The sequence below is a fragment of the Rhinoraja longicauda genome, chromosome 11 (genome assembly GCF_053455715.1).
Source record: "Rhinoraja longicauda isolate Sanriku21f chromosome 11, sRhiLon1.1, whole genome shotgun sequence".
NCBI classification, from domain to species: Eukaryota; Metazoa; Chordata; class Chondrichthyes; order Rajiformes; family Arhynchobatidae; genus Rhinoraja; species Rhinoraja longicauda.
The window spans coordinates 16,532,163-16,558,021 of NC_135963.1; the positions used below are offsets into that span (position 1 = coordinate 16,532,163).

The following is a 25,859-nucleotide window of genomic DNA, read 5'->3' on the forward strand; positions in this document are numbered from 1 at the left end:
CTGCCTTCTCCCCACATCCCTTGATTCCACTAGCCCCTAGAGCTCTATCTAACTCTCTCTTAAATCCATCCAGTGATTTGGCTTCCACTGCCCTCTGTGGCAGAGAATTGCACAAATTCACAACTCTCTGGGTGAAAAAGTTCCTTTTCACCTCAGTTTTAAATGGCCTCCCCTTTATTCTAAGACAGTCGCCCCTGGTTCTGGACTCCCCCAACATTGGGGACATTTTTCCTGCATCTAGCTTGTCCAGTCCTTTTATAATTTTATATGTTTCTATAAGATCCCCTCTCATCCTTCTAAACTCCAGTGAAAAGCCTTGTCTTTTCAATCTTTCCTCATATGGCAGTCCCGCCATCCCAGGGATCAATCTCGTGAACCTACGCTGCACTGCCTCAATTACAAGGATGTCCATCCTCAAATTAGGAGACCAAAGCCGTACACAATACTCCAGATGTGGTCTTACCAGGGCCCTATACAACTGCAGAAGAAGTTCATCTTAAAGCAATGCCTTCTAGTATTTGATATTTCATCCTGGGGAAAGAATTCTGCTTGTCTACCTTATCTATGCCACTCATCATTTTATATACTTCTATCAAGTCTTCCCACAACTGCAGCCGTTCCAGAGAAAACCATCAAAGCCTGTCCAACCTCTTTCTGTAACTACTACCACATAATCCAGGCATTATTCTGCTAAATCTCCTCTGCACCCTTCCTATAAGTTCATAAGTCATAGGAGCAGAATTAGGCCATTCACCCCATTGAGTCTACTCTGCTATTCAATCATGGCTGATCTATCTTTCTCCCTCCTCCACATTCACCTGCTTTCACCCCATAACTCTTGACCCCGCCTTAAAAATATCCAATGACTTGGCTTCCAGGGAGTTATGGACTTTTCCCCAAGACCTTGTCCTCAAGTTGAAAGCTCGTGACCTCGACCTTGCCTACCCACTTTCAACTCGCCCCCATCATAAATTATATGGGCTTGTTCATTTTCAGACTATCCTATTTCCATATTTCTTTACATCTTTTAATTATTTACAACATTTCAGTCTTGACTAGTTCTTTTAGTGCTTTGTCACTGTCTTTATTTATCACTCTCCCAAATACAAATCTTCTACAAAGATCTCTCAAGTGCACCCAAACTTTTTACCTCAGCAACTTGAGCATTTGCCCAATCCTTTACTTTTTCAGTAATCTGTCTGAAACCTGTCCTCACTCATCATCCTGCACTACATATATCTACCCACCGAAATCATCGCCAAATTCAAGGTTGGAACACTCCTTTTGCTAATGAAAAATTGCTTCCTGCTATTAACTTCAGTTAATTCCCATCTTCTATTCATATCTGCTTGAATTTCATGATTCAAATTTCTGACCATCTATTCAGATGTCTCAGCTGCTTACTTGACATATAAAACTCATCACAATCCCCACACCCTTGCCACATTATACACACTACAGCTTCTCACCAACTTTTCTTTGGGTCATCAACAAGCAATGAATGTGCACAATATTCCACCACACAAGTCATCACTTGCATCTCTTATGATATCTTCAATACCAACTTCTTAACACCCTCCAAATGTTCATTATTTGCCTCACCTCAATTAATTATTGCTTCATTTTATTTTATAGCTCTACAGTTTCTTCCCCCACCCCCATCTATTTTCCTGTGTTATAATAACAGGTTCATTCTGACATATGCAAACATTTCTTCAAAACACTCAGTCTGTTACCACCCTGCTCATATCACTCAGATCACTTGTTCAAATTTATCAACAAATTGCTCCCTCCATCTTTTCATTTGCATAGTACAGTACTCTGAATGTCTCCAATATATTTCCTCAATTTATTATGACGGCACTGACCTAATTTAATTTCATATTGTAATCAAGCAATAGAGAAACAAGTAACTCCAAATACTGGAATCCCAAGTGAAGCACTAAGTGCTGGAATAACTCAGCGGGTCAAGCAGCATCTCTGGAGGAATGGACAGATGACATTTCAGGTCGGAACCTATCTTCACACTCAAAGCCTGACAATGTATTTCCAATAGCTTACAGCCTTGGTTCTCTTTTTCTCATCATTTCATTGCCACTGAGTAACACTATTCACAGGCAACTTCTGTTATTATTGTTTAGAGGGCATGGTTACGACTGGAATAAAGCAGCCTTGTCTTGTCTTTGAGAAGGTGGTGGTGAGTCACCATCAGGTTCTTTTTCCTTACAGTACCCAATCATCTCTGTCTGCCACACCTACGACTGTTGTCTGAGTCCTTTGTTTAGTTTAGAGATACAGCATGGAAATAGGCCGTTCGGCCAATCGAGTCTACGCTGATCAGTGATTACCCGTACGCTAGTAATATCCTACACACTGGGGACTATTTACAGAAGCCAATGAACTTACGGAATAAACCCACGCCATCACAGGGAGAACATGCAGACTCTGTACAGACAACACACATAGTCAGGATCAAACCCAGGTCTCTAGCGCTGTAAGGCAGCAACTCTACCGTTTTGCCACTGCAGTTCCAATGAACAAAATAAAGATCCGGTTCAAAACTGGCAAGAATTAAGTAATTCTCTTTGGGGAAATTAGTCTTTCAAATTACCATCTCTTATCTATCGACTCCATTTTTCTTTATAGCCTGTTGGTCCAACTTCAGCCTCATGACAAAGTTTTCAGTTCCTTGATCCTGGGTTGAGCTTCAAACTTAACCTACTATTCACCATCAAGGCTAATTTCCAACATTACCACCTTAATCACACTCCAATATTTACTCATATCTTTTGTTATTTGCAGACTGGATTATTCCAATAATGTCCCTCACCTCTGCTCATCACAAACTGCAAACCTGGTCAACCCTTGGCCATCAGCTTTCTCACCAGACTAACTTCCAAAATTTCCTGTACTTGCCTATATGCACTGGCTATTTATTCTGCAATACATTTATTTCAAAATAGTAATTCTCATTGCCAAGTCTTTTCATGGTTTCATCATTTCTTACCACAAGAATCATCCTTGGCCTTGGGTTCCCACATGTCCCTTGTTTTTCCAACTCTGGTACTTTGTCAATTCCTCCTTTCCATCTGTTGCATTCTCAGTTGCAGATCCTACAGCTACTTCAGCTGCACACTCCAATTATTTCCAAAAACGCCTCCACTTAGCTATCCTCCTCGCTTTTGAGATCCCATCAAATAATTGATTAATTTTTTGTTCAGTATCTGGTTATTTTCATCTGTGAAGTGATTCAAGGTGTCTTCAAAAATCATTGTTGCCACATAATGTGATGGCATCGTTATAAATAAAATAGCTCAGATATGGCACAAATACAATGGTCTGTTTGCGACCTTTCCAGTAGCATGCACTCTGGGTACGAAATATAAATAGAAAATGTTGAAAATATTCAGTAGCATCTGTGGTAAGAGAAATTGATGATATTTAACGTTGGCGCCCTTTCATTGGGGAAAGTTACGGGCTTTTGGATGCAGAACGGTAAAGTGAACAAAAAGGAACTTCTGAGTAGGTGGATGAATTAAATTAAATGACAGAAATAGGATGGGAATTAAAGATGAAAGGAATCAGTAAAAATGTTACAGTGTCCACTTGGTCCATGTGTTCATGCTCGTCAAAAGAGGTACAGGACCTCCAAGCATAAAGCCATGGCCCTGAAATTCATTGCTATTCAAGTAAGCATCCAAGTACTTTTTTATAAAGTGTGATGAGGTTTTCTTTTTCTACCACCCTCTTAGACAATAACTTTCAGATCCTTATCATCCTTTGGGTGAAATAATTTCTTTCCTCATCCCCCACCACACACTTCTACCAATTACTTTAAACATTCCTCTTTTTGTTTTTTGACTTCTCTGAAAAGAGAAATAGACTCTTCCAATGTGGAGATCTGTCCTTTTTCTTTGCTTCAGCCAGACTCCGCATGGGCTTTGCAGCATTGTGTGCTAGGTTAAAGCAAAGCCCATGCGGAGTCTAGTGGCTGAAGCAAAGAAAAAGGACAGATCTCCACACCTATTTATTCTATCTAAGTCCTTCCTAATCTTTTTCATCACTTCTCAGCTTCATGGGTTCCACAGAATGCAACCCAAGCATTCTAGCTTTCCTGATAGCCAACATTTTCGAGTCGTGGCAACTTCTTTATTTATCCCTCCTGTACCTTTTTTCAATAGGTAATCACATCATTCTAGCAATGTGATGACCAGAACACTTGGTAATACAGTGGTCAAAATAATGTGACAAACTGTTTTCGCCATAAACTAATACTCCATGCCCTGGGGAATAAGGGAATGCCCTTTTAAAGTACTTGATTGATTTATTCTTCACCATTTAAAAATCTGTGCCATACACTCTGGGGGTCCTGTTCATTGTCCACTTTGTATTCCCTTCGAGTTGCACTCTCTACATTTCTGTGGCCACTTTTTGGCCAAACTGACCATACCTAACTTTCTAAAATCTAAAGCTTTCCTTGTTGATCTCTGAACCTTTTTTTTTTTGCATCAGTTGCAAACTTCTTTATCACACCCCTACATTTAAGTCTAACTCAAAGGGAACAATTACTAAGCCTTGAGTTTGAAGCCCATCAATCTTCAACCTTTGCTTCTAAAATCTACTTTGTCGCTCTGATTCTCTGGGTTTTTTCTTTTTTCCGACCTATCTGCTACATGGGACCTTGTTTTTTTGAAAAATGCCAAGGTAACGACGAAAGTAAAGATACATTCTGGATATACCGTATAGAGAGCAGAAAGTTGGAAGTTTATTTGGAATCTCCTGGTAATTTCAGCAGGTACTACCTGCACTTTAACCAGTTGAGTTTTTCCAAGCGTGCAAATATCTGTTTTAAAAAAAAAAGCAACGTAGTCGTTCTGCCAGATTTTCCAGTTTAACTTCATTTTACTCTGTGGGACCTTTTACTCGTTTATACTCGTTTTTCAAACAATATATTTAAACTAAAAAAAAACATATGAATTGCATTGAAACATCTTTAAATCCTACACTCGACCACGAATTAAAACTGCAGCACAATTTGCAATGCTTCCATGACCGGGTGCTTTCTGCATAGACCATTAACAGCTTGAACAGATGCAACAGAAAGGGCTTCCACTTCTATCGAATAGGCTTTGAAAAAAAATCTTCTGTCTACGCGTGGCGTCGAGGTCTTGCAGGCAGGATCCGCCACAGTAGCAGCATTGTTGGTGGAAGGCGGTGCACGACATTCCCTTTCTGTACTTTGGCTGGAGCTGTTCCCTCTGCCTTCCACCCCCCCCCCCCCCAATCGTCAAGCCGCCGGCGCGCTCGGCTCCGAATGACGCCATTCGCCGAAGTTTCCCGAAGATGTTCGGACGGAGCTGCCGAGCGGCAGGCGACGGTTTGGCTTTGGTGTCCGTGGAAAGTGTGTTAAGTAGCGCTCCGGAGTAAAGAGAGGCGGCTGGTGCGATCGAGCCCGCACCGAGTGTGTGTGTGTGAACGAAGGGAGGAAAGGAAGAGCACACACACGCACGCACAAGGACACAGAGAATAAGAGAAATAAACTTGAGGGGACCAGGGGAGTTTTAATTTTTTAGGGGCGCGGTTCGAGTGAGCTTGAGGTGAGCGGGAGCCGGTGCCCGTGTAGCCCGGGCTCGGAGTTACGGGCATCGTGAGCCGGGCAGCTGGACATTATGCGCCGAGATGTGGGAGACTTGAGGCAGCCGTGCGCGGTGAGTAGACGAGCATTCAAACCTGCAGACTTAACAGAAAATGCTGGGAGTTTGACTCGAGTTTAGTGGGGGTTTTTAAATTTAAAAATTGTTGTTGAATCCGCAAACCCTCAGGTGAAGCCGGGCTTTCGTTTTGTCCCCGACTGGCTTGCTGCATGCATGCATGCAGCCTCTTGAAAAGGAGCTTTTATTATTATTTTTTAAAATAAAACAAACTAAATCTGTTGTGGGGAAACGGATTTGTTTTTATTTTGTGATGTGCGATCTCCGTGGTAGATTAACCACTTTTGTTGATCTGGCCCCGGTTTATTTCATTTTTCTTTCCACATTATAAGAAATTGACAAAACTCCGCCGCCTGTTGAAAGCGAGGGGATTGAAATTTCAGCAGGGTAAACTTAAATTGGAAACACAAAGGGAGTCCCCAGAAATCGGTGTGGTTGCAAAATAACCAGTTTTACCTGCGGGTGTGTTCAAACTGGAGACCCTTTTTTTTTTTTTTTGTTGCTTGCTTGATTTAGCTTGTCGTAGATGAGGATTGAAACTGGAGACGATCCTTTGAAATGTGTTTTTGTTCTTAACTCTGTCCTCATGTTCACGTGAAGCAAGTGGGTTTGCATCGTTTTTGATATTTTTCTCTTGTAATCGCGTTGACTAAGTGCGATCAGGTCGTTTCTCAATTTATTTATTTTTTATTGTTGAGGCATTGGCTTCAGATGCCAGAGGAGTACAACATCGTTCCTCGGGACACAGGATTGTTTATCAGGATGAGAAGTATGCCATTGATGATTTAAAAATTATTTCTAAGAGAACTGGCAGGCTTCCCGTCGTGTAACACGTAATTGATTCTGAGGAAAGGTGCACGGTATGTGAAAGGAACATTGAAATAAAACATCGGCATTTGAAATCGAGAAAAACAGGAATAATATAATTTTCTTTCACCGATTGACAAAACCTACTATTTTGGAGCCCTGTTTGAGGGTTGTTGAATCCCGTGATATTTTTTAAATAAGCATGATTGACAAAGATTTGAAAAGCTCACTTTCTGGGCTTTTAAATGATTATTTAAGATTGGTTTGGTCTGATTTATATTTATGGCGTGGAAGACTTATTTGGGCTATTTAATTTTTGTCTTTAAAATTGGTAATGATCCAAGATCATGAAGCTAAATTTTGAGTACCGTGTTTAAACCTGATATTTTACCTTGTGACATGTGAACGGACCGTTTCCATTTTTCCCGATGTTTATTTTTTTAGATTTGTTAAAGGCTCGATGTTCTTTTTTTTCTCTCCCTGTTGAATTGCGAGTGTGTTTCAAATGGTGGCGTCGGTTTCTCCGTAGAGACCTAAGAGATGCGAGTGAACTTGATCCGCGAGGTTGTGCAATCGTGGATCAATGTATCTGATCGTTTGGAGACGCTCCTTATTCGGAGACTTGATCCTTTACAAAAGCCTAATAAAAGTATAATTTTATCCCGCCGTCCAAAGGTTAGAACCAAATCTGTTTTAAAGCTGCCGTGAAGAGTGTTTCAAGACGGGTTAGGCTGCGTTGAAAATGCACGTTGATTTGGTAAATGATTTGTGATTTTAAAATCAAGACAAGACTTCTAGTTACTTCGGAGAAAGTCTTTAAATTGGTGATTAATTAATGCGTTTCAGACTTTGGTGTGTTCTGTCATTCGCGTTTATTTAAATGTTTAAGATAATGGAGAACTGTTAACATTAAAGCTTTTAGTGTTCTAGCCATCCAAGCTGGGGAGCCTGGTCATAATAAGCAGTACTTCTGTACTCTGATTATGAATTCTGACATAGCTCTGTGAGAATGATCAACTAGTTTATAAGAACATTTGGTGAATATGCAGCCACTCTCATTTTGTGGTTAGATTTCATGATTGAAATTTACAAATAAAAGCTAAGTATATCCCTATTTGAATATATTGTCAAAGATATAATACATTTATATGGACTAGCATTGCAGTTCCATGCAATGTTAATGCTCCACAATTGTACTGAAAGCCAGTTGAAAATTTTCTTGAATTACATTTTTAATCTATCATTAAAACTTTTTGGAGCATTAAGTATTGATTTTGAAAGTCTGATTTTCTGCAGTGGACCTTTTACTGTAGGAGCCATCTTGTTCTCAACTCATTGCAATTATATTCGACTTATATGAAGGTTGCCAAGTACAGCAATTGATCAGTTACTCAATAATTAAGTTGAAGGGCAGATATGTCAGGATTTCCATTTTTTAATGAATATTATTGCCCAATTTTCTTCTGTTCTTTACTAATGTACAATTGCCCCCCCCCCCCCCCCACCCACCCCACACACACACACACAAACAACTGAAAAAGGTGAAACACAGTTTAGCTGTATACATTATTGTATTACCTTTTTGGTATTGTGATTGTAAGAGGAACATTATTTGTCAGAGGAATAAGAGATAATCACAATGACGGCTCTTTTGTCTAGTGTAGGAATCATTCGCTTCCCCCCCCCCCCTCCTTCTCTCCCTGCACCCCTCCCCCGCCCTCACATCTCCCATCTTACCAAAATACTATTTGGTTAAACACTGATCTTTTTTGATCTTTTGTGTACTGTAATTATTAAGGATTTTTTTTTCAAGGTTTAATATTCTGCATTCCTATCCGTGTTAATTCCTTTGAACACCACTAAAACAATCTGAATGTTGGATGTTTTTAAGTTCTGCAGAAGTTGAAGATTTTTGTTCATTGAATATCATAACCTTATTGCGACCATCGTTTTCCCTTATGATCAGCATACTTATAATTGGTGGTGCAATTTGATAGTGCATACACTTGAGTTTTGGATTCAAACTTGATTTAAGCAAGTTACTCTATTTGATGAGCTGAAAGGCCAGTGACTTCCTGGTATCAGAGTATTTACGTACACCTCAATTCATTTATTATTTATTTTGGTGCTTTCCTTCTGTATCTAATTTAGATTTGTGACCTTTATCTAATTCTGTATCTAATTTAGATTTGTGACTAGTTGTACAGTGCATAATCCAAAGGTAGTCCAGGACTAATTTTACTCTAGTTTTATTGGCACAGTTGGCAATTTAAACTTGGAAACTTGAAAACATTTGGTTCTTCCACTAACTTGTGACCAGTTCTACCTTCCTCCCTTTATTCTATTTTTCTTCTTGGCCACCGTTCCTGGCTGAACTTAATTGTTAGCAATCTCATGTCAACTTAAGCATTGGTTAAGTTTCTGACCCACATGTAGTCTCCATCTCGTAGACTGCTTGTTTTCATTTATAAATCATCCTTTGTCACTAGCTGCTTCAGCCCATCATCCTCATGACATTCTTGATGTCTTCTCATGATTCAATTATAACAGTGCCTTCCCTGCTGGCATTCCATCCTCCATAAAGTCCAGTTCAATCTAAGCTTGGAAAGCAAAAATACTGTACTGCAGATGCCGGAATCTGAAATAAAAATAGAAATGCTGGAAGAACTCAACTCGTCAATCAGCATGTGTGGAAGGAGATATCACTTAATGTTCTGATAATCGGTCTTCAGTGTAAAGTTTTCCATCCCAAAAAGCTGCTGATAAATCTTTATTCATAAAATAGCAGTCTTCCTTGGATCCTCATTGTCCTCCACTGTTATACGCAGAACATAGACAGTTGTTCCATTGATAATGCATGAATCGTAGTGTGGATTCTGACTTATTGCATGATTGTAAATTGGATGATGGCAAAAACCCAAACTGCTTGAGGAATCTAGCAGGGTGGCAGCATCTATGGAGGGAAATGGACATCTAGCTCGGTTAACTGAGATAACCCAATGGTTTGTTCCAATCTGGGGAAGGATGTTGCCTGTCCTGATTTCCGTTCCATTCTGCATTGTTTAAGTTATGGGAACTTTGTCTCTAAGTGAACCAAGTAACCAAAAAAACACTCTTCAATGATCTGAACTGATACAATCTTTTCACATTTGGTTCCTATTCCATTTACATGGTGGATAAAATCATAGCATCTAATAATCAACACCACATCCAAAACATTACTAATCTTGAATGCAGCATCTAGGTTTTGCATCCATTTAAAAGTATGGATTGTGCAAATTTGAACAACCTTTCCATTTTAATATTTGTAGAGATTCAATCCACTACATGACAAAGGGTTGTCAAACTCTAATTCTTCTCCTGACAGTTTGGAAGATTGCTCGTTTTTGTACAGTTCACAAAAGGACTAATCCAATTCAGCCAATTACTTCCCAATCTGTCCACACTCAATTGCTGGCGAAGAGATGGAAGCTGTTGATGTGAAATCTAGCAGCACTGACACTCCAGATGCCTAGTTTTTGGTTTTGCCAGTATTGGCTCCCGTTCTTGTCACGGCACTGATCAAAACAGGGCAAACAACTGACTTCCCTTGACATCAAGGTACCATTTGACTGACTATGACATCAAGGACTCATGATAAAACTGAAATAAGTGGACATCAATGGGAAGCCACTGCCAATGGTTGGAGTCCTACACGGCACAAAAGATGGTTGTTTGATAACAATTATCCCAGGCTTTGAGATTATTGCAAGAGCCTTTTGGGGCAGTATTCCAGGCCTATCTATCCTCTGTTATTTGTTCAATAACTATCCTTTCATTATAATTCTAGAAGTAAAGATTTTTTGCTGATTACTGCAGAATGTCCATTTTCCATTCTAATTTCTCCTAAACAAACCCTGTAAAACATTCAGGCAGAGGCTGATGTATGACAAATGATTTGCTTCAAGGATCTAGGTTCTTCGGACCTGATGGGCTTCTTCCTTTGATCATTAAATAAGTGGCTTATGAAATAGTTGATGCATTGGTTTCAATTTTCTTAAATTAAGTTCAAGGAAGGTTCCATTAGATTCAAAAATACCATGTTTCACTCTTTTATTCAAATAGAGAGGGAGATAGACAGCAGGAAACTACAGGCCAATTAATTTAACATCTGCTACTTCTAATATTAACAATATTGAAGGGCTTGACTAAAGCTATCCTTTTTTTGATTGAAGGTACCCATTACAAAACTGGTCATCTGGGATTTAGAGACAACTTTTAAATGGTTCTTAATGTTTCATGTGCTACTTAACAGCGTTTTAATGCAGTCTGCGTGAGCATATGTTTTTAAGTCTGGAGAAGTTTCATGGAAACCACCTTCATAATTTGTGCCTGGACAGCAATTTGGGTCTGGACATGAATTGTGGCTTGTGAATTAACTCATGCTTGTAGAAGCGTGATCAAGATGTGGGTTGTGGGTCAGTAGCTGTTGCTAACGTGAATGGATAGCATTTCTAGTTAGCGATGGGTTAAGGTACAGTCTAAAAATTGTCTTATCTAAGAGATATTGGGCCATATTTAACAGGAGCCAGCAGATGAACAAGAGCCTGTTTTTTGTTATATTTCTTCATGCATGTTTACTTTGCATGAGGCTTTGTTAGAGAGCAAGTAAACGTGGTGTCCTTCACCCCCCCCCCCCCAGTGCCTCAGGGACCTGTGTGAACAAGCTAGCAATTTTGTAACTCCTTAACCAATCAGACTGAGATTAACCAGTGGAGAGCCAGGAAAACATGTTAAAATAATGAATTCATTATTGAATCACATGCAAAACACAAAATTACAGAGAAAGAAAGGTTGGATTGAGAGCATGGAGAAGGGACAAAGGAGTGACAAAGTAAAATTTAAATTAAATTTGGAGATTTTTAGAAAAGCAATTAAAGTTGATGGAATGTGCTTCCCACATGTTGTAGTTAGCTATCAATGTTGGAAGGGTTGTTTAGCAATAATTAACAGTTCTCACAAGGACAAGCCTCAACTTTTTGTGGTGAGCTTAATTTGTATTCACCGGTACAGGATCTTCACAGTGTTCAATATATTTGGAGTGTGAGCCAGAAAGCAAGATGTCCTTTTTTAGAAAACTTATGCATAAATAATAGTTAGCCTTCCTTGTATTTTGGTTGTAAATATTGGCTATTATGTACACATAAATTGGGTAGCTCAATTCATCAGATTTCCTTGATCAAAATATTCAGTTTCAAAGTGAGTGTAATTTTGGTGGTTTTGTAAAAAGAAAGTTGAGTCAAATAATTGGCTGTTGTCTGAAACTAGTTAGGGATGTTGAAATCCAATAATACACGAGCAAATTGCAATTCATAGGGGGAACTGAACATTTTTATAGCATCTTTCACATTAGTAGAATGTCACTAAGTTCTTAAAAGCTAAGCAATTTCTTGCCAGGTTCTCAGGCTATGCTTTGAGGCTTTGGTTTGGTTGGGATCTGTCCTTTGCCTCCTTGAAAACTGTTACCTGCTCAATTTTGCCCGAGGCTGATGGTTTGCAGTCTCTTGGTGTGGTGAGTTGGTTAATTAAGCCACAATTTGTACCTTATCGGTTGATAAAGACAGACTCATCTCCATGCCCAGGTGCAATACTGACTATAGGTTGCGACTAAGCCCTCCTATGTGTCTATGTTCATGTTTGCATGTGTATCTACATGCCAACAGGCACATACTCTCATGTTGACTTGTGTGTTTGCTAACTTGTTTTAAGTTGTCTCGGACTGTGCCAAAACTTTGCTCTGTCAAAGTTTGTGTTTATACCTGTTGGGAAGTGACTATTTCATATTAACAAAAAGTCACACATGAGGCAACTACTATTCAAAATAATAACTTGGGGCCTGAACCATTAGGATCCTCGGGAATTGCCTCAACAGCTACAGATTTTAAACATTCTGCAACCAGAGTTGGGCTCTGACATTGTCATCACTGGCCTGAGTGAGACATGATAGGTGGAGAATGACCAGTTCAAAGAACAAGGCGTTATGGTGTGCATTTTGCTGTCAATAATGAGAGGTGGTTTGATGATTCAGCAAATCTGTGAGATAACTGAATATTTCATAGCCCTCTAATTGGAAACCAGCATGCTGTGATCATTAGCACACAGATTTCTAACCCTGGAGGATTCGGAAGAGGTCAAGGAGGATTTTTTTCAATGTTGGGTAAACACTGGCCTACAATCCTAAGGGAAAATAAACTGATTTTCCTGGTGAACCATAGTGTTGAGAAGGACTTAATCCTCTGGAAAGGTGTGATGATAAGAATAGGGTAGAGACGGGAAACCGATCTGACAAAATGTTTGGAACATGCTCTTGTCATAACCAGCATCTGATTTCATCAAGAAGGCATGCAAAATATATAATGGGAACACCTTTTGATCTGGCCACCAGCACATGTTAGATTACATCATTGCCCAAGTGAGAGACAGCACAGGGTATCCACTTTACCTGCTTTGTGACTGGTACAGATAACTATTTATCTAACACCTAATCCGCTCTGTTGTCTTCATCAGCATAGCCCAATACAAGGGCAACAGAAACACTGCCAGTAGGAGATTGATTTTAAGTCTCAAAAGGCTATTGAAGCCCACCATAATTAGTACCTAAGAGTAGATTATTGTTTTATCTTTTGGAATATATCAGGGCTTGTTTGATGAGAATAGATCCAGGAGCCAATGAACCACAAACACAAGGCTTTCTTGAATTAGAAACTAGACCTTCAAAGGGAAATAAACTGCTCCAAGAGCACCTGAAGGTTGAGATCTAACATAAAACCATTAACTTAAAGGTAAGAGTGTTGAAGTTTTATTACCTCATTGATAACTGCGCAAGCATTGCCAAGGCTTTCCATGTTCTAAATATCAGAGGGGGGGGGCTTCCCCATGAGTCAAAAAGGGAGCTTTTCAAGGACAGGTCATTGGCTTCTGCTGGAAGGAGCACTTCAACACCTGACCTAAGAATCTACTTGGCACGAGTATCCTTAACTCCATTCGACAGTCTTCAGTCCATTTCTAATGGAAAGCTCATGGTCTGCTGAGCAACAGTGACCTCTACCCTTATGTATGCTTCTGAGACATGTAGCTTGTCAGTGCACTGGAGAGCTGGCTATAATAAATTCTCCAGACCCAATTGTATAATAGGCAAATCAACATCCTCTTTCACACCAATATCCCTAACAATGTGAAATTATTTTTTAACTAGTCATCAATGGGCTGACCATACCATTGCATGCCCAACATCAGATACCTGAAATAGACCTTCCACTCTAATCCCCATAATGGCATGATATTATTAAAAAGACAAAGGAATAGATCCAAGGATGTTTTTAAAACCTCCTTGATTAAATGGATCATCTCCATCAACCTATGGGAATCCCTAGCCCAGGGCCATGTTAAATGAAAAAGGGTCATTTGGAATTGCGTTGAGCAGTTTCAGATATTCATAAAAAGCCCAACATAAACAACGGAAGGTGCATTACACTTCCCATACTATTTGATTATAACCACCTGTGGTAAACTTTGCTGGTGCTAAATTGGCCTTATTTGCCACTTCAGAACCTACAAAATAACAGTGAAAGAAAATAATTCTTGACCCCAAAGCACTGCCCTAGAAGAAGTGGTTTATGGGAATCTACTCTTCACAAATTAGCATTTGCATTTCCAATGTTATTACTTCGGTAATAAGTCAAAAATTTGGAACTTGTTGAAGTTGTGTAAAGTGAATGTGATTTCTGGTGCATGGGAAAGATTCTGTAATATTCTATTCCACAATGGCCAACCATTGGTGCAAAGAGCCAGATGCACATTTATCAGGCAGTATGTGATTAAAATGCAGGGGGTCAGGTAGAAATTTAGGAAATGTAATGCCCAACCCTGATGACATACATCAGCAAAACTGATAATCATAATTGTCAAAAGTTCAAGCCAGTTAAAACTCATTTGATGAAAATTCTGATCTTCCCATGCACAAAGCAGCCCAGTAATAGATCAAGTAATGACTTGTGCCTTCTCATATAGTAAAAGCATCGGGTCAACCTTTACCTCCCCAACCTGGTTTAGAATCCAGAATAAATTATTTCTTCCTTCATCTACCCTCCCCAACAGATATAAAAGTTGTTAACGCTGGTTGCTTTCAAGTCAAGTCAAGTCAAGTCAAATTTATTTGTCACATACACATACTCGATGTGCAGTGAAATGAAAGTGGCAATGCCTGCGGGTTGTGCACAAAAATAATTACAGTTACAGCATATAAATAAAGTTAATAAGTTACTAAACATAGCACAAAAAGTGTCGACAAAAATTTAGTCTCTGGGGTTATCAAAGTTGACAGTCCTGATGGCCTGTGGGAAGAAGCTCCGTCTCATCCTCTCCGTTTTCACAGCGTGACAGCAGAGGCGTTTGCCTGACCGTAGCATCTGGAACAGTCCGTTACTGGGGTGGCAGGGGTCCCTCATGATCTAATTGTGATCCTGCTGGAAAGGGCACATTTGCAAGTGTTAGTGGGCGCAACATTGGTTTTAGCCGTAGTGCTGATTAGCCTGCAAATATTTGCTTTCCCAACACCTGCATAAATAGTCCACTTACTTGGTTAGGTTTTCAAATCATGTATAATGAAACCCAGTCAGTTTTCAGGGAAGGTAAGGGATGCAACAAGATATTAATTTATTTTTAACAGGCCAGATTTATGTTTTTATTGTTGAGTTATTTTTTTTAAGCATCACCTTCCCTGTATGGAAGCATACCTTTAAACTTGAAGACATTGATGGCATTTGGTAAGCATTTTTTGTAAATTTCATGTAACCATTTAAAATAAAATTAAGAATTGAAGAATTTTCTGTCAGGCATGTTTTTCGGACTCAAATCAGCTAGGATAAGAGAATTTGGATCAACCAGATTAAAGCAGTGAAGCTGATTTAATTTTTTTTACTCTGGCTGCAAATCTCTAAGCCAAGAGATGCTCTGAAGTTTTCAGACTGCCCATCATCTCAGTTATTAATGACTCCTTGTAAAATATCATGGCAGCCTTGAATATCTTCCTGTTCTGATTGACACAAATCATGTTTTTGTGTTAAAATGTATGACTGGTCACTTTTTTTAAAGCCAGAATCCAATTTTTGAATGTTCTCAATTGAGAAATGTTTGGAAAAGGATTATGTCCCTGATGCCACACTCCATATTGTAATCACCACGTGATGCTAAATGAGTGATAAAAACCAATAATGTAGCACAGATACCTGACTATGTGTGAGGTCATGCAGGTTCTAGGACCAGCAAATTGTATTTTACCACATTGTGGCCTAAGGTAACCTTCATTGTGCTATTTCCATCAAGCTATCAACTGAGCAATGAGACAGAAACAGCAACAGATATAAAACAATGGAAGAAGTGTATTTCTGATAGAAATAGCCAACTTATGATTAAGGGAATGAAGGGTCCCGATCTGAAACATCACCAATTCATGTTCTCCAGAGATGCTGCCTGACCCACTGAGTTACTCCAGCACTTTGTGTCAACCTATGATTAAAATTGTGAAGAAAAATCAAGAGGATAAAAGGCTATATAGTGGGGTCCAGGTGGACTGGGAATGCTGAAAATGGGAGAAAGAATACACAATCTGAGGTGATGATTATTGCCTAAAGAAATTGGTATAGGGGGAAAGACATCAGAAAGAAAACTCAACATCATGCTCGACTCAATTTTTTCCGATGGTCATGAGAGGTTGATTAGGCATTTGATAGATACACGAGAGTCATGAGAGGTTGATTTTGAGCCCTTTGATTTTGGGATCACAGAGGGAAACATCAGAAAAGATAGTGAAAACCCAGCAGGAGATAAGATTTTAAGGAGAGAGGCTTTGTGGAAAGTGAGAGGAGAAAATGGCTGGACAAAAATTGGATTTCAAGAATAGTTGAAGTTGATGATCTTTCAGAAGTAAAAAAGCCTTTTGTGTAAGCGCTAATGCTGAGAAGGATGAAGTGGAACTGAGGGCTAGGACTGCTTTGAGATAGTGATTCGATGACGATGGTGAAAGGTCAAAAACATGCACGTGGTGAATATACCGATAATAATGCATGGGACCTCAGTTTGAGTCACATGGAATAAGTCGGAGCTGATGAAAGGTTAGTGACCTGAAACATTAACTCCCATCCTCTGGCTTCAGCTGCTGTCTAAACTGCTGAATGTTCTTTCAGTGTCTTCTGTCTAAATTTCGGATTTCTAGCATCACTAGATATACTTTTGGCTTTTTGACTTGATCTCCATAGTTTTGCAAGTTTTGAGTCAGAGAATCGCGAAAATGTATGGCACAAAAGAATGAGAATTTGTCCCATGTGTGTGCTGCCCCCCCTCCCCAAAAGATCTTTATGCTATTTTTTGGCTTTTGGCCTGTAGATCATGTATCTATCAAATGCCTAATCAAGTATTTAAAATTAAAAAAATGAGGGTTTTTTCATTCAAGCAACGAGTCTCAGGCACCAGACACTTGTGATTTTCATCTCTCTATGCCCTCTCTTGCTACCATCTACTTTAAAAGGAAATGAGGCCTTGTACAGCCCTGCCATCTATTACGCTTCAATTAAATATTCTAGATGTGAATGCTGTTGAACAGTTAAACAATGCTTTGTGCATGTCCCTGCAGTCATAATGCATTGATGTGTAAATTAATACAGAAGTTGGGGCTGAAATGTTTGCAGCTGTTTCTACCTGAAATGCCAAGTGGATAATCTCAACTCTTTGTGAAGTACCCGCTTACACAGAATTTGGATGTTGGCTATTCTGATTTATTCCACATTAGACTCAGCTCTTTCTTGACAGAATGTGGAAGTCTTTTCTTCACATTAATTCTCAAATTCTGATGCGAGTCTGAGTTTGTATAATATTTTCCAATTTTGAATGCACCTGTGCATCTGAAACTCAACTTTTTGAAAGTTGCTTTTTTATTATACAAATTATCCTCCTGAATAACATATTGAACTAGGTCAGCAGGCACAACTGATCTGACTTACACCTGGAATGTATATATGGGTCCCTTTGGACTTAATAGTCACAGAGTCATAAAGCTTGAAATCAGGCCCGTCCCATTTACCTGCGATTGGCCCATATTCCTCTAAACCTTTCCTATCCATGTATTTGTCCAAATGTCATCTAAGTGTGGTCATTGTACCTGCCCCCAATACTTCCTCTGACTTGAGAGTATATAGCCAAGTTGTAGTCTGGTTGATAATGAAAAAAGTACCAGGTATTTCCAAGTCGATAGGTAAATCTGTTATTATCAAAGTGTTGTGCAGATGTTTATTACGGTAATATCACAAAGCAATAATATTACTGGTTTCCAGTGATACCATTTGACTACAGGCCTCATTACGGTTGTGGTACCACCTTGCTGTCTGCTATAATCAGTTGATGCGATTGATGACACTTTCACTTCTGAATCAGAAAGCTGAGAAATTCAGTTTAATGTGAGTGACTCGAGTTCTAATACTGAGGGACTACTATACTGAACATATTATCTTTCAAGTGAGATGTTTAACCAAGGCTCTTATAGTAGGAAACAAAAGATTCCATGTCTGTATTTTGAAGAAGGCCAATACAGATACTCTGTCATTTACCCAATATTTATTCTTTACTTCACATTTAAAAGGAAATTCTAGTCAGTATCATATTGCTATTTGTCAGAGTTTGCTGGTTATAAAAACACAAAACAGTTATTGTATTTCCTGCATTACAACTCTGGCACATATATTCTTTATCAGAAGCGATTTCATCATTAGATAGTTTTGTGAACAATGGAGAAAAGCCCAATTATATTGATTTTGTTGGTAAATGCTGAAGAATTTAACATGGGCTACAGTTTCATTGTAACAAAAATAAGGTGGGTTTTTACAATGTACATTTGTTACTTGTTGGAGAAAATATTTTCACCCATGTGTATATCAATACATGTGCATGGAGTGCTGCTTACTGGCCTTTCACTGCCAGTGCAGTTTATAATATTCAGGAGGATCAGGGAAGAAAGTAAAATCTTCACTAAAATATGAATACTGTCAAAATGGACACTATGTTTGTTCTTGGCTTGACAACTTAATTATTCTGTGCAAATCCACAACAACTAATTTTAAACAATGAGATTATTTGAGTAAATGCAATTAATAAAATGGTGAAGATGGTACATTAATTTAGAACCTCTATTGTTTCCCCCCACCCCCTTCCTTTTTGCAGAAAGCAAGCAATTTTCTGTATTATACTAAGGGTTTCAGTTTTTAGGCAAATATTGCCTCGTTATTAGCAGACTAATTTTCAAAGTACTTGTTGCATTCACTTTCTGAGGAGCTTGAATGTATCACGTCGAAAATCTTCTCAGACTGGTTAAGGGATTGTGGAACTTTAAAATATAAATTAAAGCCAAGTAGGTTCAAATATTTCAGTATCACTATGCACACAATTATTTTTCACACTTTTTTTCCAGAAACATGTGAGTGAAATATGGATGGCCTTGTATAATGGACTGAATGGGATTGATTGAATGTGTTCATTACCGATCAACCTTGATCACATTTCTTTAAGTGACTGAGATTGATTTTATGTGTCTAGGTTTTATATAACTATCCTCTTAATTGTTGCATTTTTTTCCTGAATGATGTTGCTTTAGTTATCATTATATGCTCCATCTTTCATTTGGTCTTCACTTCCTTGGTCAGCAAAATTCAGATTGGACATTGAAACTCCATATTCCATAGAACTTGTAGCTCTGTATTTATTGGACTGATGATCGCCAAGACTCCTTTCCGTTGCTAATGCAGGTTGTACACTGGCTGGAGGGACATTTTCTGCCTGGCTTTTGTAGTGCAGCCACTTCCAGAATTGTTCACATTTTAGGTTTGTATTTCTAAATTGTGATGCTGAAAATGAGGTTTGTGTACGGCTGTCATGCACATTTGTCTCTGAGAATTCATCAGCGGACATTGGGTGAGGGATAGTAATCTCAAAATAAGTGCTTGAACAATCAGGATAGAGATTGGAAGAATTGTCTTTACTGAGAGGGTATTAGAAATCTCTCCACAAGAGGGGTGTGGAGGTGCAGTCACTGAGTTCGGTCTAGACAGATGGATAAATTTTGTGATATGAAGGGAAATGAGGACATGGGATTAGTATAGGAGTTATGGCAATTTATTTAAACTAATTTATAAATTAATTCTGGAGAATTCTGCTTATGGACTGGGCATGCTTTTCTTTTATTACATTGATGAAAAGATGGCCCACAGTTTGTTTTCTAAACTGTAACGTGTAAAATTTATTTAACTGGCACTGAAGCGATAATCTAATTGAATGGCAGAACAGACATGAGGAGACAAATAGGTTCAACTTCATGTATTCTTGTGCGCAGTCTGATTGGATGAAGAGAAATGCTATTGCTTCTTTTGACCATTACTTTTTCAAGTGCTCAATGATAGTAACTCCAAAGCTTTCTTCAAAGCTGAAAAGTTACCTGGTGATGACAATATCTAGACATTCATGTTCTCCATATTGTGATAACCTAAGTTCCTGATATTTTATATGAAATGGTCTCAAGCATATGTCTCTATTTTTTGTTCAATTCTGCAAATAAGTTGTTTGAAAGAAAAATAATATTTTGCGGAATTCAATTTACACCAATCTCTATGGCAAGGCAATGCCTCAATTCATTTTCAAAATGAACATGCTAGAATAAATTCTTCTCTGAAGAAATAACATATATTTGTGCTTAGGAAGAAATAACATATATTTGTGCTTAGTCTGAAGAGGGCGCATAGAAGATTCACCAGGATGGTGGTTCGGGTGGAAGTCTGTTATGAGGAGAGACTGGTTAAGCTGTGTAGGAAGGAACTGCCGATGCTGGTTTAAATCGGATAGACCCAAAATGTTGGAGTAACTCAGTGGGACAGGCAGCATCTCTGGAGAGAAGGAATGGGTGACGTTTTGAGTTGAGACCCTCCTTTAGCCTCTTGCATATGGACTCAGTGGGCTGGTCTGTGCACAGTGTACTGACGGGACAATCACTCTGCTGAACACTCTTGTTCTGTCCACTCAGCAGATTTTGATCACTTAATTTTTTGTCACCTTACTGTTATGGTCCACTCTATAACATTCCTATTCTTGATCTTTGACACTGTCCAATTGAAACTTGATGTGTGCTCAATGCACATTAATTTAGACTTCTTGCAAACCTTTTTGTGACCACTGGTCACAACTATCGAGTTAAATAACTTTAGGTCTTTTACAGTTGCTGGATCTATCAATGACAGTGGTATGAAAGACTATGTATTGATGCACAGATAATCCTGTTGATACAAGGCAGATAGGCTGCTATTTGTATTATTGATATCTACCTGTATTTATCTTCCACATGCTCCTGGGCCATACCATGCATGCTATTCAGCCTGTTGAACCTTTTCTCATATTAATTTTGATTTGTAATAGCTTTTTTACCTTTTTGTATTTGTCGCTTGATGCCCATATCGAACTAAAAATTGTCAGCCTTAATTGATCTTGCATCCTTTCAGGAAGTTGTAGAAATTTTACTACCATTTGTGCAAAAAGATCCTGAACTGTATAATAATAATAATAATAATAATACATTACATTTATATAGCGCTTTTCATATACTCAAAGACGCTTTACAGGTATTTAGAGAACATAGGGAAGTGAATAAATAGATAAATAAGTAAATAAGTAAACGAACAGAGAAAGGAGACAGAAGGTGAGGTGACCTTCAGTGGTTGAAGGCAGTACTGAACAGGTGAGACTTCAGTGATGTTTTGAATGTGGTGAGTGTGGAGGAGTCTCTGACGGTTTGGGGTAGTGAGTTCCATCGGGTGGGAGCAGCGATGGAGAAAGCCCTGTCCCCCCAGGATCTGAGTTTAGTCCGGATGTGGGGGGATAGGAGATTGGCAGCAGCAGAGCGGAGGGTGCAGGTGGGAGTGTGCCTGTGGAGGAGGTCGGTCAGGTAGGATGGGGCCAGGTTATGGAGGGCTTTGTAGGTCATGAGGAGGATTTTGTACTGGATTCTCTGGGGGATGGGGAGCCAGTGGAGTTTGTAAAGGACGGGGGTGATATGGTCACGGATCGGGGTGTGGGTGAGTAGACGGGCAGCGGAGTTTTGAATGTATTGAAGTTTACTGATGATTTTTGAGGGTGCGCCATAGAGGAGGCTGTTGCAGTAGTCCAGACGGGAGGTGATGAAGGCGTGGATGAGGGTTTCTGCAGCTGTGGAGGAGAGGGATGGACGGAGACGGGCAATGTTTTTGAGGTGGAAGAAGGCTGTCTTTGTGATGTGTTTGATGTATAGTTGTAAGTTTGACACCATTTTCCTTTTAAAGATTCAGATTAGTTTAATGTCAAGTAAATTAAATTAATCTGAATCTTGGGTGCAAAGAGATTCCTTCTTCACATGAAACTGTATACATGCAGCAATGATAACAATTGCAAAAGAGCAAATTGGTACAAAATTATAGTGCATTCTGAAGTAGGGCAAAAAAATATTAAAATACCATAATGGAATAACCAAATGAAGTAGAGTTTATGAGTAAGAGTATGTGGCAACACCTTCGGGAAGAGGGTATGAAAGAGATAATTAAGATTTTTTCTAAAGATTCTAAATACAGTCAAAATCTGTTACCCTGGTGAAAATTCCTGACGGCATCTGTCTCTCCCGGTTCAATATACCATAATTCTTTAAACTCATTGCAGCCCCATTCCCATGCTCACATTTATTCCACTGGGTCCATATTCAAACTACCTGACTACTTGCAGTTTTATACAGATGGGGAGGTGTTATTGTATCTGCCCTGTAGCCTGCTCATTTGCTGTTGATTGTGTGGAATTCCCCCTCTTAGATTAACAATGTGTCTAACTTTGCTCTATAACTTTTGTTATTTTTCTTTCAACTCTTAATATCTAATTTTGGTTTAATATAATCCTGAAAGATCATTTCTAATTGGCCGCCTTTGTCAGCGAGGTTATTATGTAATGTTCTGACACGTTTCACTTTTGTCATTCCTCACCTTCTCCACATCTCTTCTCGCACCTCCTCATCTTTACATGGGAAGTTGTGTCATAAAATTTTTAAAGTTAAAGGGGCAAATTAATTTTTACGTGCTGTTTTACAAATGATGTTAATTAAAACTAGGGCTACTTATTCTGCCAATTTTAAAATGTTATATGTGAGAAATGCACCTAGACCAAGTACATGCATACCCCAATTTAGGACCACCCGGTCTTCAAGGGAAATGATCAGTTTGGCATATTTATAACATGTCATAAACAAGATAAGTAAAAACATGGCACTGTCAACAGTTCACGAATTTCCTTTTGAGAAATGCAAGCCAAGATATGTTTCATTAACCGAATAAATTGAAGAATCCTTAGGAAGTCACACATTCTAAGCTAAGAAATATAAATTAGAATATTTTATTCAGCACTAAATTGTGCATGCAAAGCAAAATAAAGGAAAATTGGCTTTAAGGCAGAGATACGAGACTGAAAGATAAAGTTGAAATGTTTTATTTTAACTTTTTTTAATTTCCAGCTGTTAAAACAGATGGAATGAGACCACCTGGAAAAGTACATTTTCAATGCCTGGCAGTATGTAATTGAAACTTTAGAATGCTTTTAAAACATCCACACATTTAAATGAAGCAGCTTTAATGTTTTCTGGTATGTTTATTTAGTATCATGTAAGTATTGCAAGTTCATGCCCTGGCATGTATGCAAATACTGAATCTTGAGATATTGAACAAGCAAAGTTTCTGAACAGCAAAGCAGTTCAGAAAGCTGCTTCCCAAATTTGGATTTGCACATGTGCTAATGTTGGTGGCAGTTATTATATAATTATTATAATGGGATAACTGATGGAATATCATTATTTTACCACTTTATTCCAGGCCTTTAACAGATAAAGTGGTGAAATGTGTTATCTCGTACCAATGAAAAGATGAAATAAAAAGTGCTTTAGGCAATGCAAACCTATTGAAGAACAAGCATCTGCCTCTTAAAAGTGTAGCTTTTCTTGATTATAGCTGTCATTCATCTAGGACGAACAAATCTAAATCTTTTGCTGCTTCTATATGGCAGAAAAAGAGAAGGTACTGCTTATGAAGCCTAATTGCCATCATCTTTATAAGCAGATTAAATCAGGCAGGGAAATGAACCCATTTGTACTGAATAGGAAAGGTCATTCTCACCTTTCTTGAATGATGTATATCGTAATGTTAAACCCAGATTTACAACTTTGTCATGCTTGTGTATGTTAACTCTTATTTTCAATCAAAATTTCATTGCCTTTCTTGCTCTCAGTTTTTCTCTGTGCCGTGATTTTTCAAAGCTTTATTATACATTTTCACACACATTGAGACATCTGAGCAATTATAATTGTCGCATCAATCATTTAAACAGCGCTGTGACCAGCAGATGGAATGTGATGCTGATCAGTGTGACATAATTCTTGTTAGGGGGAGAAAAGATAAGTCCGAGTATTATTTAAAGATGAAAGGTTAGGGAAAGAGATGTACAAATGGTCCCATTTAATAATTAAATACAGAAATAATTTGAGGGGAAGGGTTTGTCTTGATATCTAGATTCTCGGGTCTGGGCATTACACTTTTGGCAGAATCAATTTCCGGTGGAATGAGTACAGTACACAGGAACAGAATGTCACTAATGTGCTCCAAGTGGCTAGATTATGAGGAAGAGACCACAGAATCTGTGCATGTAATCTTTGGAATGTAAGTGGTTTGATTAAGTGTTTGGAAACTTTTAAGAAAATTGATAGGTGGAGAATTTATTTCTGGAGGGCTGTAATTCTCTGGAATTATGTACCCTGGAGAACTGTGGAAACCTAAGCATGGAATATATTCAAAGTTGACATAAAAATTTAGGCTCTAGAGAGTAGAGGCATTGATGATTTGGAGAACCAGGAAGAAAGTTCACATCAGCCATAATCTTATTGAATGGAAAAACCATCGTGAGTACAACACAATATGGATTTTGCAATTCAGGGGTTGAAAAATTACTGAAATGGGATTATTTAAGAATTATAAAAGGGAATATTGATCAGGTTTGGGAATGATCAAAGAAATAAAGGAAAATTACAAAACTGAATAACAAGTGATGAGGAAGAATCCTGAAAAAAGAATGGGCAAGAAAGAAATTAAAAATCGCAGTGAACAAAAATATCATGTGAACATAATAAATAGGTCCTTAAACCATTTGTTCCATTCAATAAGATTATGGCTGATGTGATCTTTCTTCCTGGTTCTCCAAATCATCAATGCCTCTAGTCTCTCTATCTAGAGCCTAAAGTTTTATGTCAACTTTGAATATATTCCATGATTAGGTTTCCACAGTTCTCCAGGGTACATAATTTCCATTCAGCTAGATTGTCTCTCATTCTTAACTTATCTCCTTCTTTACAATCATTTTTTAAAATTCTATCTGCGACAATTGCTAAATTCCAGGGTCTTCAAAAACCTCTGGTGCTCTAAACATCTGATTCAAACATTTCTGACGCAGCAATTTTGCCTTTATGAAATTACACAGCCCTCATTAAAAACACATAGTACTGCCAAAGCACAACAACCTTTTTGTTTTCCTTTAAATATGTTTATCAACAACTGGAATAGCTAAGGCAAGTATTGCATTGGAACATTACTTCTAAATATATCTCCATATTATTATCGAGTATTATTTCTAATACGAACCTCAGTTGCTGATGGTCATGGGTATCAAAGTTCATTGTAATTAATATGCTTAGAGCAGACCACACCTGTAGGAAACCAGATACATCGCCATTTTAGTGGGCATTTAAAAAAATATTCTTATGCTAATTAATTGAATCACAGGTTGATTTTGCTTTTTTTTTCACATGATAGGTTTTTCAATGTCCACCATTGTTTTTATAATTTTTCTGAAACTCTATTAATCTCTGAAAAAGTTTCTACTGGTTATTTTTTATTCTCTGGGTATTCATTTCCAGTGATTTATGTGAAATTTGCCTTCAGTTGGATGTATGATGCAATATTGCATCATCCTAGTGTAGCGTAGAAATATTAATATATGTTGTTCAGCAACAAATCGATATGGAACGAAGAAATCCAACAGAAATAGACGAACCAAATTCAACACAACACAACCAATAAGAATTCAACAAGATGAGGATGGATAAACAAGGAGGAGTGACTGGAATAATAATGAGCAACGACAAAAGGTATGAAGCTGGAATGCATGAACAAATATGAACAAACAAAGATGAGGCTGGTCTAGAAATGATGCCTGCTG

The 25,859-nt window shown here is 38.4% G+C and overlaps 1 protein-coding gene across 21 annotated transcripts in view; it reads left to right on the forward strand.

Annotated features, from left to right (window-relative positions):
- Positions 1–5,328: 5,328 nt before the first annotated feature.
- Positions 5,329–25,859, forward strand: part of ptprfa (protein tyrosine phosphatase receptor type Fa) — a 312,377-nt gene continuing 291,846 nt past the window's right edge. For 12 of the 21 annotated variants that reach the window (XM_078408325.1, XM_078408329.1, XM_078408326.1 and 9 more), the window contains exon 1: positions 5,329–5,708. The gene's annotated coding sequence lies outside the window, so the exon portion shown is untranslated. The remainder of the gene's footprint in view (positions 5,709–25,859) is intronic. The other 9 variants (XM_078408335.1, XM_078408337.1, XM_078408344.1 and 6 more) reach the window with 2 other exon arrangements.